Source organism: Dendrobates tinctorius, unplaced genomic scaffold, assembly GCF_039654945.1.
Source record: "Dendrobates tinctorius isolate UK_male_01 unplaced genomic scaffold, ASM3965494v1 ptg000012l, whole genome shotgun sequence".
Taxonomy (NCBI): Eukaryota; Metazoa; Chordata; class Amphibia; order Anura; family Dendrobatidae; genus Dendrobates; species Dendrobates tinctorius.
In genome coordinates, this window is record NW_027361680.1 from 17989756 (window position 1) to 18003991 (window position 14236).

The 14236-nt window shown below is 41.6% G+C and overlaps 1 protein-coding gene and 1 long non-coding RNA gene across 2 annotated transcripts in view; one reads left to right on the plus strand and one right to left on the minus strand.

Annotated features, from left to right (window-relative positions):
- The window catches only part of LOC141066950 (myomegalin-like), a 397502-nt gene that overhangs the window by 259003 nt on the left and 124263 nt on the right, over positions 1 to 14236 (plus strand). The gene's annotated exons all lie outside the window — the stretch shown is intronic.
- On the minus strand, positions 588 to 2556 carry LOC141066998 (uncharacterized). The gene is made up of 2 exons (XR_012226442.1): positions 2420 to 2556; positions 588 to 818 (listed from the first exon to the last, which is right to left on the minus strand). It is a non-coding gene; the product is annotated as an uncharacterized lncRNA (long non-coding RNA).

Below are 14236 nucleotides of genomic sequence, written 5' to 3' on the forward strand. Positions count from 1 at the left end.
CTCAGCAGTCAGTATCACACAGGATAGGATTAGATACACAGCTCAGCAGTCAGAATCACACAGGATAGGAATAGATAAACGGCTCAGCAGACAGTATCACAAGGGATAGGATTAGATACACAGGTCAGCACACAGTATCACACAGAAAAGTATTAGATACACGGCTCAGCAGACAGTATCACACAGACTAGGATTAGATACAAGGCTCTGCAGTCAGTATCACACACGATAGGATTAGATACATGGCTCAGCAGTCAGTATCACACAGGATAGGATTAGATACACAGCTGAGCAGACAGTAACACACATGATAGGATTAGGTACATGGCTCAGCAGTCAGTATCACACAGGATAGGGTTAGATACACGGCTCAGCAGATGGTATCACACAGGCTAGGATTAGATACACTGCTCAGCATTCAGTATCACACAGGATAGGATTAGATACATGGCTGATCAGTCAGTAACACACGATAGGATTAGATACACAGCTCAGCAGAAAGTATCACACAGGAGAGGATTAGGTACACAGCTCAGCAGACATTATCACACAGGATAGGATTAGATACACAGCTCAGAAACAGGATGTGCCAAAGGAAAGGACATTTTTATTCCAAGAATTCCACTCATTACATCTGATTTGTTTTTTGATTTTAAATGCCTCCAGTTTCCAGTTCAACTGCTATTTGCAATGTCCATTAACAATGTTCAGGGACAGTCCTTGAAAGTAGTAGGGATAGATTTGCAATCTCCATGCTTTTCTCATGGTAAACTTTACGTGGTCTGTTCAAGAGTTGGAACTGCCAAAAATCTGTTCATCTTTGCACCGAAAGGAAAAACCAAAAATCTTGAATGAGTTGAAAATAAAATACTATCAGTACTTGGGTAATCGTTTAGTTAATTTGTGTTGCAAATCTGTAGTGTTGAATATATGATGTGAAATGTTTTTACGTGCAATATAATCATTATAATTTGTTATAACTAACCACAGTTGTTTACTATGCCCAGGCAACGCCGGGCTTTTCAGCTAGTCCTGCAATAAAGCACTCACAACAGATGCATCCTATAACCTAAGTGTCAACATAATTACCTGGTGGAATTGTCATATAGTCATCTCAGTCCAGTCCGACGCGTATCGCTGTCCCACATACAGCTTCCTCAGGGAGCAAAGGGTCTGAATACTTATGACCTTGTGATATTTCAGTTTTTCTTATTTAATAAATTTGCAAACGTTTCTTCATTTCTGTTTTTTTCAGTCAATATGGGGTGCAGAGTGTACATTAATGAGAAAAAATGGACTGTACACATAGAATACATAGATATAAAGATATCAGTGACATATATATATATATATATATATATATGTATTGACTGCTTTATGTATTGTATATATATATTGACTGCATTACATAGTTTTGTATCATCTGCAAGTATCAATATTTTACTGTGTAAATCTTCATCCAAATAGGTAATACATATGTTGAAGAGAAGAGGTCCCAACACCGACTCCTGCGGTAGCCCACTGGTCAAAGCGACCAAGTTAGAGAATATACCATTTACAGTATAACCAGCCATTTATATTACACAGATACATAGAAGAAAAGCCAGCAATTCATCTGTCGTGTTCTGTAAAATCACTGCTGGAGCCGACGGGAAAATGTGTGTAAGTGGGTATGTAACTGGCTTAGTGATAGAAAGCAGAGGGTGGTTATAAATAGTATATTCTCTAACTTGGTCGCTTTGACCGGTGGGCTACCGCAGGGGTCTGTGTTGGGACCTCTTCAACATATTTATTACCTATCTGGTAGAAGGTTTACACAGTAAAATATCGATACTTGCAGATGATACAAAACTATGTAAAGCAGTCAATACAAGAGAAGATAGTATTGTGCTACAGATGGATCTGGATAAGTTGGAAACTTGAGCTAAAAGGTGGCAGATGCGGTTTAATAATGTTAAATGAAAGGTTATACACATGGGAAGAAGGAATCAATATCACCATTACACACTGAATGGGAAACCACTGGGTAAATCTGACATGGAGAAGGACTTGGGGATCCTAGTTAATGATAAACTTACCTGGAGCAGACAGTGCCAGGCAGCGGCTGCCAAAGCAAACAGGATCATGGGGTGCATTGCAAGAGGTCTGGATTAACATGAGAGCATTTACTGCCTCTGTACAAATCCCTGGTTAGACCGCACCTGGAGTACTGTGTACAGTTTTGGTCACCGGTGCTCAGGAAAGATATAATGGAACTACTGCAGGTACAAAGGAGGGCAACAAAATTAAAGGGAATGTGGAAACTACAATACCCAGAGAGATTAGCAAAATTAGGATTATTTAGTCTAGAAAAAAGACAACTGAGGGGCGATCTAATAATCATGTATAAGTATATAAGGGTACAATGCAAATATCTCACCAAGGATCTTTATACCAAGGAAGGTGACGGTCACAAGGGGGCATTCTCTGCGCCTGGAGAAGAGAAGGTCTTTCCACCAACATAGAAGAGGATTCTTTACTGTTAAGGCAGTGAGAATCTGAAATTCCTTGCCTGAGGTGATGTCGAACTCAGTCGATGGGTTCAAAAAAGGCCTGGATGTCTTCCTGGAGCGTAACAATATTGTATCTTACAGTTATTAGGATCTTTAGAAGGATGTAGATCTGGGGATTTATTCTAACTGAATATAGACTGAACTGGATGGACAAATGTCTTTTTTTGGCCTTGCTAACTATGTTACTATGTTAGATGGATTACATAAAGTAAATACAAATAGAATAGGTAGATATATAAATGTCAGTGATAAATACAATTAGTACAGTGTGTGCAAATTAATGGACATGTATTTAATTAATAAAAGATTATTTTTGGGAAAAAAATGGCGTGGAGTCCTGCACAATTTTCGTTACCGGCAGAGGGAAAGCCGACTGCTGAGGGCAGATGTTTATAGCCTGGGAAGGGGGTAATACCCATGGAGCTTCCCAGGCCATTAATATCAGCTCACAAATGTAGACTAAGTCTTTACTGGCTATTAAAATGGGGGACCCTAAAAAAATGACGTATTGTCCCCCCTATAATTAATAACCAGCAAAGGCTATGCAGACAACTGCAGGCTGATATTAATAGCCTAGGAAGGGGCCATTGATACTGCCCCCCCAGGCTAAAAACATCAGCTCTTCACCTTTATGACATCAGTGCGAGCGCTGTGGGAAAATTTCCCATGGCACACGCGCTGACGTCACATAGGTGAAGTGAGTTTATTGGCTGTGAACTCGCAGGACCAGTCTGATGGCACCACGAGCAGGAGAATTTTCTCACGCTCTCAGTGCCCTCAGACAGGGAATAGCAGTTCACAGGGAAATCTTGAGAATACGGTGCTCAGTGTCTACTGTATGACAGGCTGTATGGATGCATCATGCATCCATGCAGCCTGCCATCTAGATGTAGCAGAGCTGGACCCAGGACAAATTGATTAAAAGCGTCTCTGCGGAAAGGTGAGGAATACTGTTTGGTTTTTTTTCACCATTTTGCAGATGATTAAGGCATCGGGGGAATAGGCGAGGTTATAAGTATGGTTTAATTAAGAATATTAGAGTCTATGTCATTCTTTCAATTAAAGGACTTTTTTCTGGGTGTCTGTGTTTTCTTACAATGTGACTATGGGGTTAGTAATGAAGGCATCTTATTGATGCCTCTACATTACTAACCTCTAGGCTTGATGTCACCTGACAATACAAAGGTGACATCCCCCCCAAGTATCACCCCACTTGCCAGTGCTACAGGACAAGTGGGTAGAGCGAGGCTAAGTGCCAATATTGGCGCATCTTAGATATTCACCTTTTCTGTGGTGGCTGAGAGATGATGTTTTTGGCCTGGGGGGAGCAGTATCCATGGCCCCTTCGTAGGCTATTAATATCATCCCACAACTGTCTGCATAGCCTTTGCTGGTGATTAAATATAGGGGGACCCTACATTATATTTTTTTAGGGTCCCCCATTTTAATAGCCAGTAAAGGCTAAGTATACAGTTGTGAGCTGAAATTAATAGGCTGGGAAGCTCATAAATGTCTGCACGCAGCCGTCGTCTTTCCCTCTGCTGGCTACGAAAATTGCACGGGAGCCCATGTCATTTTTTTCTGAAAAATAATCTATTGCCATAATTAACCGCGTGACGAAACCGCGTGTTGTAGTGGTGAAACGCGCATCGAGGTGTGTTCTCACAGGCGGATATCCCATAGTGGCACCATGACTGCAGGTAAACATCCTTATAATATATTGTGACATGTTACTTTAAGCAGCTATGGACTTAGGTTATCTTAGGGATATCTCATTCACATTTTTCTACTTTATGGCGTTTTTTCATGTGTATTAGATGCCATAGCTATTCGTTAGTTTGGCAAATGCTTTTTAATGTATACTTTATATCCCTTTGTATGCTTATGGGGCAACTTAGGTATTTATGCATTCTAAATTTTGGCACATACCTTTGTATATAACCTTATTTGGGCTATACCCCCTGTATGCTTCATTGTATATCGGTCCTTACTATTTGATACTTTAGACTACTGTGTTGTTTTATGTAGTTTTTATATGTGATCCAATAAAATGTGTGTTTTTATATATATTTTTGATCCTTGTCCTTCAATTTGCTCTTTTTGGGTCATTTAACCCTTGAAGGGATCCTAGTTATCTATGAGGAATCTTTTTTGGTGGGAAGCTCATAAATGTCTGCACGCAGCCATCGGCTTTCTCTCTGCTGGTTACGAAAATTGCGCCGGAGCCCACGCCATTTTTTTCTGAAAAATAATCTTTTGCCATAATTAAATACATGTCCCGTAATTTGCCCACACACTGTACTAATTGTATGTGTCACTGACATCTATATATCTATCTAATCTATTTGTATTTACTTTATGTAATCCATCTTTTCTATCCTGTCGGCTTTGCAGTGATTTTACAGTGCATGGCAGATGAATTGCTGTCTTTTCTTCTATGTGTATGTGTAATATAAATATATTTACAGTGGGTACGGAAAGTATACAGACCCCTTTAAATTTTCACTCTGTTTCATTGCAGCCATTTGGTAAATTCAAAAAAGTTCATTTTTTTTTCTCATTAATGTACACTCTGCATCCCAGCTTGATTAAAAAAAAAAAAAAAGAAATGTAGAAATTTTTGCAAATTTATTAAAAAAGAAAACCTGAAATATCACATGGTCATAAGTAGAATCATAGAATCTTAGAGTTGGAAGGGACCTCCTGGGACATCTGGTCCAACCCTCTGCTCAAAGCAGGATTCGCTAAATCATCCCAGTCAGATGTCTGTCCAGCCTCTGTTTGGAGACTTCCATTGAAGGAGAACTCACCACTTCTCGTGGCAGCCTGTTCCATTCATTGATCACTCTAACTGTCAAAAAGTTTTTTCTAATATCTAATCTGTGTCTCCTCCCATTCAGTTTCATCTCATTGCTTCTAGTCTTTCCTTGTGCAAATGAGAATAAAGCTGATCCTTCTACAATGTGACAGCCCTTGAGATATTTGTAGACGGCTATTAAGTCTCCTCTCAGTCTTCTCTTTTGCAAACTAAACATTCCCAAATCCTGCAACCTTTCCTCATAAGACAGGGTTTGCAGACCGGTCACCATTCTGGTCGCTCTTTTCTGAACTTGCTCCAGTTTGTTGATGTCTTTTTTAAAATGTGGCGCCCAAAACTGGACACAATATTCCAGATGAGGTCTGACCAAAGAGGAGTAGAGGGAAATAATGACTTCACGTGATCTAGACTGTATGCTTCTGTTAATACATCCTAGAATTGCATTTGCCTTTTTTGCTGCTGCATCACACAGACCCTTTGCTCAGTATTGAGAAGAAACACCCTTTTAAGCTAGTACAGCCATGAGATCTTCTTGGGAATGATGCAACAAGTTTTTCACACCTGGATTTGGGTATCCTCTGGCATTCTTCCTTACAGATCCTCTCCAGTTTCGTCAGATTAGATGGTGAACATTGGTGGACAGCCATTTTAAAGTGTCCCCAGAGATGCTCAATTGGGTTTAGGTCAGGGTTCTGGCTGGGCCAGTCAAGAATGGTCACAGAGTTATTCCAAAGCCAATCCTTTGTTATTTTAGCAATGTGCTTTGGGTCATTTTCTTGTTGGAAGGTGAACCTTTCGGCCAAGTCTGAGGTCCAGATCACTCTGAAAGAGGTTTTCATCTGTACCTGGCCGCATTCATGTTTCCCTCAATGGCAACCAGTCGTCCTGTCCCTGAAGCTGAAAACCAGGCACATAGCATGATGCTGCTACCACCATGTTTCACTGTTGGAATTGTATTGGGCAGGTGATGAGCCCTGCCTGGTTTTCTCCACACATACCGCTTAGAATTATCACCAAAAAGGTCTATCTTCATTTCATCAGACCAGAGAATCATATTTCTCATACAGTGCTGTGCAAATTAATTGAGACAAAGCATTTTTTTAAGTAAAATTGTAAGTTCGTTACCAGTCAGTGATTCATACGAGTTTTAACTGCTTTGAACAGGCACTCACACCTGTTCAAAGCAGTTAAAACTGGCTTGAATCACTGAATGGTAACCAACTTACGATTTTACTTAAAAAAATGCTTTGTCCCAATTATTTTGCATAGCACTGTAGTCTGGGAGTCCTTCATGTGTTTTTTTAGCAAACTCTATGCGGGCTTTCATATGTATTTGCATTGAGGAGAGGCTGCCGTCGGGCCACTCTACCATAAATGCTCGACTGGTGGAGGGTTGCAGTGTTAGTTGACTTTTTGGAACTTTGTCCTATCCCCCTACTGCATCTCTGGAGCTCAGTCACAGTGGGGTTCTTATTTACTTCTCCCACGATTGCTCAGTTTGGCTGGACGGCCAGATCTAGGAAGACTTCTGGTGTTCCCAAACTTCTTCCATTTAATGATTATGGAGGCCACTGTGCTCTTGGGAACCTTGAATACTGCAGAAATTCGTTTGTAACCTTGGCCAGATCTGTGCCTTGCCACAATTTTGTCTCTGAGCTCCTTGGCCGTTTCCTTTGACCTGACGATTCTCATTTGGTCCTACATGCTCTGTGAGCTGTGAGGTTTTATATAGACTTGTGTGTGCCTTTACAAATTAAGTCCTCTCAGTTTAGTTAAACATAGCTGGACTCCAATGAAGGAGTAGAACCATCTCAAGGAGGATCACAAGGAAATGGACAGCATGTGACATAAATATGAGTGTCTGAGCAAAGGGTCTCAATACTTATGATCATGTGATATTTTGTTTTTTCTTTTTTAATAAATTTGCAAAAATTCTGTTTCTGTTTTTTTTCAGTCAAGATGGGGTGCAGAGTATACATTAATGAGAAAAAAAAATGAACTTTTTTGAATTTACCAATTAGCTGCAATGAAACAAAGAGTGAAAAATTTAAAGGAGTCTGAATACTTTCTGTACCCACTGTATATATGTGTGTGTCACTGAAATCTATGTATTCTATGTGTACATATCTATTCTATCCTATTCTAACATGTCAGTGTGATTTTACTGCATGTGGCAGATGAATTGTCGGCTTTTCAAAGGACACCGGTGCTGTAAAATCGGACAGCACTCTGATGGTCCGAGTACTGTGCAATTTTTTTTTTTCTCGCACCCATAGGCTTGCATTGGCGAGTCTCGGCCGAGTCTCTGTGACAATCGCAGCATGCTGTGATTTTACACACACGCTGAACACGCCCGAGAAAATAAACGCTGATGTGAGCTACCCCATAGCTCAGCCCTGGTCCGAGTGCTATGCAATGTTTTCTCACTCAGCATTCGTCTGTATTCTACGTTAGTGTGACGCCGACCTTACAGTGGTAGCCTATGGAGGGAGAGAACAAGATGGCATTTATCAATCTTATTGGAATATTTATAGAAGGATGCCTGGGTCCAACTCAAGAAATCAAGGCCTTGTCTTTTCCCTGTTCAGACTTATTTTTAACATTATGGAATATAGATCAAGTTTTTATTAGGATTATTTTTGGCGCCTTGTATTTTCTGAATTTCTAATGTCGAGCAAACTCAAAATTTATGAATGGTGTACGTGACTTGTACATTGGACTGGGTCCAGCTCAAGTCTCTCTCTCTCTCTATATATATATATATATATATATATATATATATATATATATATATTGTGGGGAATAGATAGCTCAGCTGGGATCTTTGCTTTGGCACAAGCGTGTGGCTATGAAGTCACTTCAGCAGACTAGCAAGTTCCACATGGATACTGACACGGCATATTTATTGTGCACACTTGTTACTCAATGTTACACATGCCAAACATGAAATAAAACATCTAAGGCCATCTGGCCACTAACTAACAATAGCAGGCTAACTACAAAATAAACCTATATAACAGCAAACAAGTCCATGTAATCTTACTGTGTCAGCTCCCAGCTCAGCAGACGAGATAGACTGAGAGAACCCAGCTCCTCCTGATTATATCAGCTGGACCAGTCAGGAAACCAAAACCTGGATTGAATTAGTGGAGGGGAACTACCAGTCCTTTCCATGCTGATCACTAAGGAAACCAGGACTGGATTACATTGAAATAAACTGGTTTCATCATCAGTACAGGGAGACATATGAAATGAAACGGGGAGAAATATACCTGTTTTCTAGTACCTCTCCCCTTGGCACCTCACGATATATATATATATATATATATATATACTGTATGCACAATATATATATATTTATATGCATACATATAATGTAGTTATAAGAGCCCTAAGCTGGAGTTTAACATCTCTAATTTCTAGTATCTAGTCTCTGATATAGTTATCTTGTTCTAGGTCTGCTGATAGTTTCATTTGTTCATTTTTACACTGTGAGGCGAGACCAATAAAGGTAGCCATGATATATTTGGATGTGCTAGTGAAATATTACCCTCAGAAAATTCAGTATTTGACTTAGTGTGAAACTAGGTTGTGGAATCAATTTTAACCTGCCTTTTTATGGCTTGTTTGAACAGCAAGGCCTCATTGAGTCACTACCAATAAAGAGTTGCAGAAGGTGCTGCCATTTTAAATACAGGAAAGACCCATTCAGGTTCTCACTTTGGATTGTACAGTTGTGGCCAAAAGTATTGACACCCCTGCAATTCTGTCAGATAATACTCAGTTTCTTCCTAAAAATGATTGCAAACACAAATTCTTTGTTATTATTATCTTCATTTAATTTGTCTTAAATGAAAAAACACAAAAAGAATTGCCCTAAAGCCAAATTAGATATAATTCCACACCAAACATAAAAAAGAGGGTGGACAAAAGTATTGGCACTGTTCGAAAAATCATGTGATGCTTCTCTAATTTGTGTAATTAACAGCACCTGTAACTTACCTGTGGCACCTAACAGGTGTTGGTAATAACTAAATCACACTTGCAGCCAGTTGACATGGATTAAAGTTGACTCAACCTCTGTCCTGTGTCCTTGTGTGTACCACATTGAGCATGGAGAAAAGAAAGAAGACCAAAGAACTGTCTGAGGACTTGAGAAACCAAATTGTGAGGAAGCATGAGCAATCTCAAGGCTACTAGTCCATCTCCAAAGACCTGAATGTTCCTGTGTCTACCGTGCGCAGTGTCATCAAGAAGTTTAAAGCCCATGGCACTGTGGCAAACCTCCCTAGATGTGGACGGAAAAGAAAAATTGACAAGAGATTTCAACGCAAGATTGTGCAGATGTTGGATAAAGAACCTCGACTAACATCCAAACAAGTTCAAGCTGCCCTGCAGTCCGAGGGTACAACAGTGTCAACCCGTACTATCGGTCGGCGTCTGAAAGAAAAGGGACTGTATGGTAGGAGACCCAGGAAGACCCCACTTCTTACCCCGAGACATAAAAAAGCCAGGCTGGAGTTTGCCACAACTTACCTGAAAAGGCCTAGAACATTTTGGAAGAATGTTCTCTGGTCAGATGAGACAAGTAGAGCTTTTTGGGCAAAGGCATCAACATAGAGTTTACAGGAGAAAAAAAGGCATTCAAAGAAAAGAACACGGTCCCTACAGTCAAACATGGCGGAGGTTCCCTGATGTTTTGGGGTTGCTTTGCTGCCTCTGGCACTGGACTGCTTGACCGTGTACATGGCATTATGAAGTGTGAAGACTACCAACAAATTTTGCAGCATAATGTAGGGCCCAGTGTGAGAAAGCTGGGTCTCCCTCAGAGGTCATGGGTCTTCCAGCAGGACAATGACCCAAAACACACTTCAAAAAGCACTAGAAAATGGTTTGAGAGAAAGCACTGGAGACTTCTAAGGTGGCCAGCAATGAGTCCAGACCTGAATCCCATAGAACACCTGTGGAGAGATCTAAAAATGGCAGTTTGGAGAAGGCACCCTTCAAATATCAGGGACCTGGAGCAGTTTGCCAAAGAAGAATGGTCTAAAATTCCAGCAGAGCATTATAAGAAACTCATTGATATTTACCGGAAGCGGTTGGTCGCAGTTATTTTGGCTAAAGGTTGTGCAACCAAGTATTAGGCTGAGGGTGCCAATACTTTTGTCTGGCTCATTTTTGGAGTTTTGTGTGAAATGATCAATGTTTTGCTTTTTGCTTCATTCTCTTGTGTTTTTTCATTTAAGAAAAATTAAATGAAGATACAAATACCAAAGAATTTGTGTTTGCAATCATTTTCAGGAATAATAATAATAATAATAAATTTTATTTCTATAGCGCCGACATATTCCGCAGCACTTTACATTTCAGAGGGGATTTGTACAGACAATAGACATTACAGCATAACAATAATCACAGTAGATTATAACAAATACCAAGAGGAATGAGGGCCCTGCTCGCAAGCTTACAGTCTATGAGGAAAGAGGTAGACACGAAAGGTGGGTGGTAACAGTTGCCCTGATTGTATGGACCAGCCATAATGTTAAGTGTGTGACAGTACAGACAGAGGGCTAATGGATGCATAAAGCATGTGGGAACATGATGCGGGAAATCTGGTTGTGGTAAAACTTTTGGCTGTGCCACACAGGGATAGATTAGGTTAATGTGTTGAGGCGATAGGCCAGTCTGAATAAATGCGTTTTCAGGGCATGCTTAAAATTGTGGGGATTGGGGACTAATCGTATTGACCTGGGAAGTGCATTCCAAAAGAATTGGCGCGGCACGTGTAAAGTCTTGGAGACGGGAGTGGGAGGTTCTGACTATTGAGGATACTAACCTCAGGTCATCAGCAGAACGGAGGGCGCGGGTAGGGTGGTATACTGAAACAAGGGAGGAGATGTAGGGTGGTGCTGAGCTATGGAGGGCTTTGTGGGTGAGGGTAATAAGTTTATACTGAATTCTGGAGTGGATGGGTAGCCAGTGTAATGACTGGCACAAGGTAGAGGCATCGGTGTAACGATTGGTGAGGAATATGATCCTGGCTGCAGCATTCAAGACAGATTGGAGAGGGGAGAGTTTGGTAAGAGGGAGACCGATTAGAAGAGAGTTACAATAGTCGAGACGAGAATGAATAAGAGAAACAGTAAGAGTTTTTGCAGAGTCCAAAGTAAGAAAAGGTCGAATTCTAGAAATGTTTTTGAGGTGCAGATGACAAGAGCGAGCCAGTGATCGAATGTGGGGGGCAAAGGAAAGCTCAGAATCAAGTATGACCCCAAGACAGCGGGCCTGTTGCTGGGGAGTAATATTGGAGCCACCCACAGAAATAGCAATGTCGGGTATAGGTACATTAGTAGAGGGAGGAAACACCAGGAGTTCAGTTTTTGACAGGTTCAGTTTCAGATATAGTGAGGACATGATGTTAGACACAGCGTTTAGACAATCGCCGGTATTCTCTAGAAAGGCTGGCGTGATGTCAGGAGAAGAAGCGTATAATTGGGTGTCATCAGCATAGAGATGGTACTGGAACCCAAATCTACTGATTGTTTGACCAATAGGTGCAGTGTACAAGGAGAAGAGGAGGGGGCCTAGAACCGATCCTTGGGGGACCCCAACAGTAAGGGGAAGGTGAGAGGAGGAGGAACCGGCAAAAGATACAGTAAAGGAGCGGTCAGAGAGATAGGAGGAGAACCAGGAGAGAACGGTGTCCTTGAGGCCAATGGAACGGAGCATAGTGAGGAGGAGCTGATGATCCACAGTGTCGAATGCTGCAGAGAGATCCAAGAGAATTAGCATGGAGTAATGACCATTTGATTTAGCTGTTAGCAGATCATTAGAGACTTTAGTGAGGGCAGTTTCAGTGGAGTGTAAAGAGCGGAAACCGGATTGGAGAGGGTCGAGAACAGAGTTTTCTGAGAGATAGCGGATAAGACGGGAATGGACCAGGCGTTCCAGGAGTTTAGAGATGAAGGGAAGATTAGAGACAGGTCTATAGTTAGCGGCACAGTTTTGGTCGAGGGATGGTTTTTTAAGTAGTGGATGTATGATGGCATGCTTAAATGAGGAGGGAAAAATACCAGAAGAGAGAGAGAGGTTAAATATTTTAGTTAGGTGAGGGGTGACAGCAGGGGAAAGGGACTGGAGGAGATGTGACGGAAATGGGTCACTGGTGCAAGTAGTTGGGCGAGAAGATGCAAGGAGCCTGCTTACTTCTTCTTCTGTGACTGGTTCAAAATCAGAGAGTGAGCTAGATGCAGTGGGGGAGGGAGGACAGTGCGTGGTATGATGTGATTGGGAGATAATTTCCTGTCGAATCTGGTCAATTTTTTCTTTGAAGTAATTGGCCAGATTGTCAGCTCTGAGCTCTGTGGTTGGGGCCTGTACTCTTGGATTGAGTAGAGAATGAAAAGTGTCAAAGAGACGTTTTGAGTTATTTGACAGTGAGGTGATGAGGGTGTTGAAATAGGTTTGTTTGGAGAGGTGAAGGGCAGTGTTGTATGTTCTAAGCATAAACTTAAAATGTATGAAATCTTCGTGTAGATTGGATTTTCTCCACAGACGTTCGGCGCACTTGGAGCACCGCTGCAGGAAACGTGTTTGCACCGTGTGCCAGGGTTGTCGCCGTCTGCTTTGTGGTGTTCTATTTATAGGGGGTGCAAATTCATCCAGGGCACTTTGAAGTGTTTCATTGTAATGCTTCAATGCAGAATCAGGACATGAGAGGGAGGAGATAGGGGCCAATGAAGACCGCAAGTTCTTCATAAGTTTCTGGGTGTTAATGGGCTGTATGTTTCTATAAGTATGGACAGTGGGGGTGACCTGAGAAGCCTGGCAGTTCTTGATAGAGAATGAAAGAAGATTGTGGTCAGAGAGCGGGAGAGGGGAGTTTGCAAAATCATCCACTGCACAAAGCCGAGAGAAGACCAAGTCGAGGGAGTTTCCGTCTTCATGCGTTGGAGAATTAGTAAGCTGCGAAAGGCCAAATGAGGAGGTTAGAGATAAAAGGTGAGTAACAGATGGTGAGAGGGGAAGAGCAATGGGGGTGTTGAAATCTCCCATGATGAGGGTAGGGATGTCACAGGAGAGAAAATGTGGAAGCCAAGTGGCAAAATGATCCAGGAACTGATGGGAGGGGCCGGGAGGACGATACACCACCGCCACTCGCATGGAGAGGGGGGTGTAGAGTCTGACGGCATGGACCTCAAAAGAAGGGAAGACAAGTGAGGGTACTTGAGGGATAACCTGAAAGGTACATTTTGATGATAGGAGCAGACCAACGCCTCCACCTGCTCTATTGTCTGATCTTGGGGTATGAGAGAAGTGTAGCCCCCCGTATGAAAGAGCAGCAGCAGCGGTAGTGTCTGACTGCTGGATCCAGGTTTCAGTAAGTGCCAGGAGGTTAAGAGAATTAGAAAGGAAGAAGTCATGGATGAAGGAGAGTTTGTTACACACTGAGCGAGAATTCCAAAGTGCACAATTAAGAGAGACAGATGGCAGGCAGGGAATATTAATCAGATTAGAGGGGTTTCTAAGTGTAGCAGTTGGGGGGTTTGACTTTCTATAACATGGACAGCACGGTGAAGGAAGAAACTGAGTATTATCTGACAGAATTGCAGTGGTGTCAATACTTTTGGCCACAACTGTATGTCTTGTATATATCAATGAAAGTAGAGTGGCAGTGTTGGAAGGGGCATACACAGGACTTTTACTATGGGACCCATTTATTCCTAATTGCCCTATCTGTCCTCAAAAAAAGAAAAAAATATATACTCTCTAATGGCCCCCATAAAGTATGATGCCCACAAAAGTGCTTCCAAATTTAATGTGATACCCTAATAATGAATTCCTAAACTGCACCTTCCACTCGCAC